Genomic DNA, 4,235 nt, shown 5'->3' with positions numbered 1-4,235 from the left:
TCTCGCAAAATACACAAGGGAATGGATTGTCGTTCCTTGAATCGCGAATTATTTTGAACTGAGGATCCAAATGCGGAAGAAGTGCGGGTTGATGTGCCAATCCACCAGTTTATCAACTTATATTTAAAACTTGGTCGAGGAACTACAGTAATGAAGATGTAAACGAGTCATGCATAAATATAAAAAGAGACATTGTTTTTTTCATTTCAGATCTCATTATTACCAATAACATTTTCTCCTTCCTAGGACATAATGAAGCACATCCCTCAAGCAGAGTTTAGTTATTTCTGTACGCTTGGAATTCAACAATGCCATCCGGTAACCTGAAGCAGGCATTTAATTTCCAAGAAGGTAACCTGTGAATTTTGATTAAATGAACGAGGAGAGTATCATGTTGCATTGTTAAATCATTTTTGAAAACTTAATTTTTAATGAACCTTAATAATAAATTTCCAAAAATATATGTCTGACATGGGGCCCTGCAGGTAAAAGTTTACTTGCGTTTTAAGGTGATTTATCTAGAAATTAAATTACGGTTATTGGTGATAAACAAACAGTACATACCAACTTATACTGTACACGCTTTTACTTAAATAAGAATATAAAAATCTGATTAGCAAATATGCTAGGGATTTTAGATTGAACACTTTTAAATATCTGTAAAGAATTAAAAAACACGACTGCTTTAAGAGAAGCTTGTTGCAGTTATTGGTTGAGGCTCATTGTGTCGCTGTCTACCAATAAGGAGCTGTGACGCTGTGAGAGATCTACCCCCACCCTCATCATCAAACACAGACCAGAATCGAAGAGAACGGGACACAGTGCCTGCGTTTACTCCGTGCAGCCATGTTTAGAAGGATCGCTCAGGTAACGTTTGTGCATTTCTGGGTTTAATACTGACATTTCGATGCAACAAAAGACGTCCTTTGTGCTGGTTTCAAGCGGCAATTAAGACGATTGTCAGAAATTCTGATATATGTAGAATGAAACCCGGAGCAATGGCGAATGCTCTCAGCGGCGGGGCATATTATATGTTCCTGCTTTGTGTCTCCGACCTGGTTTTCGGACAACTTCGCTACACTATTCCCGAGGAACTGGAGATTGGTGCCTTTGTTGGAAACATCGCTGAAGATTTAAGGATAAGCATTCAGGAATTGTCAGCTCGAAAGTTTCGACTGCTCGCTGAAGACGGAAAGCAATATTTCGAGGTAAATGTGGGAAATGGGATTTTATTTGTTAATGAAAGAATCGACAGGGAACAGCTTTGCATGGCAAGCTCTACCTGTTCCATTTCTTTGGAACTCGCGGTGGAAAATCCTTTCGAAATGTTTCCTGTTGAAGTGGAGATATTAGATGTAAATGACAACTCACCGATTTTTCCGACAAATACGTTTTCATTGCAGCTCACTGAGTTAGTGACAGCAGGAGCGCGCTTCCCTCTCGAGAGCGCGCACGACCCGGACGTTGGTACAAACACTATCAGCAGTTACCAGGTTAGTTTAAATGAATACTTCGGTCTCAGAATGCAGACAAGAAACGATGGCAGAAAAATTGCTGAATTGCTGTTGGAGAAACCTTTAGACCGCGAAAAACACCCATCCTTTGAGCTGGTATTGACGGCAGTAGATGGTGGGATCCCGCACAGGTCTGGCACAGCTCAGATTATCATCACTGTAACGGACATTAATGATAACGCACCTGTATTCGATCACGAAATATATAGGACAAGTATACTGGAGAACACACCTAAGGGTACTTTGGTGATGAAATTACACGCAGCCGATTTAGACGAAGGAGCAAACGCTGAGTTCAAATATTCCTTTAGTAATTATGCTTCACAAAGTGTGCGCGATTTGTTCAATTTGGATGCGGAAAGTGGCGAGATCAGAGTTCAAGGTTTACTGGATTTTGAAAAATCAGACGCTTATGAACTTGATGTACAGGCTGCGGACAACGCTCCAAACGTGGGACATGCCAAGGTTTTGGTTACAATAGTGGATGTGAATGATAACGCTCCCGAGATAAAGCTGACCTCAGTAACTAAAATGCTACCCGAGGATGCGGCACCAGGTAGTGTAATCGCTGTGTTCGGTGTCACGGATCGAGATTCTGGGGAGAACGGGCGCACTCGATGCCTGATTACAATTAATGTTCCGTTCAAACTCCAAACGCCTTTGCGTAATCTCTATAAGGTAGTAACCAGTGATAAACTGGATCGTGAAACGACTGCACTGTACAACATATCAATTACAGCATGGGATGATGGATCGCCCTCTCTCTCTACGATTAAAACCATTGTCGTTTCTGTTTCTGATATAAATGACAACGTTCCAAGGTTTACACAGTCGTCATATAATGTGTATCTGATGGAGAACAACAGTCCAGGCGCTTCGATTTTCTCTGTTACCGCTTTGGATCCTGATTTGGACCAAAATGGAGACGTCTCCTATTCTATTCTGGAGAGTCATATACAAAACGTCCCAGCCCCTTCCTATTTTACAATAAACTCAAAAAGTGGGAGCATTTTTTCGCTGCGCTCGTTTGACTATGAACAACGAAAGAATTTCCAGTTCAAAGTTCAAGCTCAGGATGCTGGCTCTCCGCCACTGAGCAGCACTGCTATGGTGAACATTGTTATCTTGGATCAAAATGACAATGCTCCGCTTATTATTTCACCATTAAGGTGGAACAGTTCAGCGGCCGTTGTGATTATGCCCCCAACAATATATCAAGGATACTTGGTGACCAAGGTAATAGCTAATGATGAAGATTCAGGTCAGAACGCACGGCTTTCCTACGAATTGATTGAGGCCAGTGATCGGAGTCTCTTCACTGTGGGACATTACTCCGGAGAAATCAGAATAACCCGAAGCTTTACAGAAAAAGACACCACACCACAAAGAGTGGTGGTCTTGGTGAAGGACAATGGACAACCGAGTCTGTCAAGCACGGTCACAATCCTCCTTTCAATCCCGGAAAACGTTACCGAAAACCCTTCGGAGCGTATGAACTATCCTACAAACGCTGAATATTTCTCGGGTCTAAATATATATTTAATAATAATTTTGGGATCAACGAGCCTCATATTTCTTTTAATCATAATCTTATTGGTTATCCTGAAATGTAAACAAGACCGAAATAACACGATTTATCACAGCTCTGCAAATTACTGTTGTTGCATGCGGAGGTATTCGAATGATGTCTTTAATCGGAGGCGGGCAGTAAACCAATCTTTAAATTATTATGGAGCTGGTCAGACGCTCCCTGTTTCCGATAATTATCGTTACACCGTTCGCTTATCGCCGGAATCATCCAAGAGTGATTTTTTGTTTCTAAACGCCTGCCATCCTACGTTACCATTGAGTGACATCAATGTTGATCACGCCAGTGTGAGCTAGGATTATAGACAGCAACGTCATACTACGACTGATGGGCAATGTACTCACCAGCGGAACTGATACATTAGGCAGTACAATTCAAAAGTGAGTTTCGTGTATGCGAATCATTCACCATAGCAGCTGAAGCATACCGTGGTGAAAATGGCAGTGATGTCTGTCTAAAGATGCCTATTTTGTGATTTCCTGAGTAATACCTACATTACTGTCCCTTGAGTAACTTGCTGGTTTCCAGTTCTTTATCAGTTGTAATTAACAATAAACTTTAACCAATAATTTTAAACCGTCATCCCATAACAGCATTTTCCGCAGACACGATAACGCAGTAAAATCGTACGTTTCACGTTTGATTACGCAGACAATAATATTTATTTTGTAACACATTGCTTTTAAAGTGTCGCCCATTGTAGGCGAACTCCTTGCATTCCTTTTTGCTTAAAACGTGGTGCAGATAATCGCACTCACATAAATCTTGGAATCAGAAGGATATTAATGAACTATCATACTCATTGATGCCACTCCAATGTTACAATTGCTGACTCTGCTTCCTGCTCGCAGTAATTAGCACCTGTTCAAGACAAACACATCCAGCTGACTGACAGTTAACTGCCACTGACAGGCAGTTTCTGTTAACTACATTTTTTAAAGTTCTAAGTTAAATTCAAAATGTTAAACTAAATTTCACTTTTTACAGCTAGTATTTAACCGTTACTTAGAGAAGACATCCACTCTCTCCAAATTCCCAAATTTAAGACGCTGTTTAGAAGCACACCGTTTAAGACCACTATGTGCAGGCCACTCGGGGAACTACAGGCTAGTTAGCATGACATCTGCTGTAGA

General features: G+C 41.0%; 1 pseudogene; it reads left to right on the top strand.

The window, feature by feature from the left end:
* Positions 1-812: 812 nt before the first annotated feature.
* Positions 813-3,678, top strand: LOC147114303 (protocadherin alpha-C2 pseudogene; annotated as a pseudogene).
* Positions 3,679-4,235: the final 557 nt, after the last annotated feature.

Source organism: Somniosus microcephalus, chromosome 8, assembly GCF_052327205.1.
Source record: "Somniosus microcephalus isolate GS21.2 chromosome 8, FLI_Smic_1.0, whole genome shotgun sequence".
NCBI lineage: Eukaryota > Metazoa > Chordata > Chondrichthyes > Squaliformes > Somniosidae > Somniosus > Somniosus microcephalus.
The sequence above is the reverse complement of the archived record's forward strand: the minus strand, read 5'-3'. Positions and strand labels throughout refer to the sequence as shown.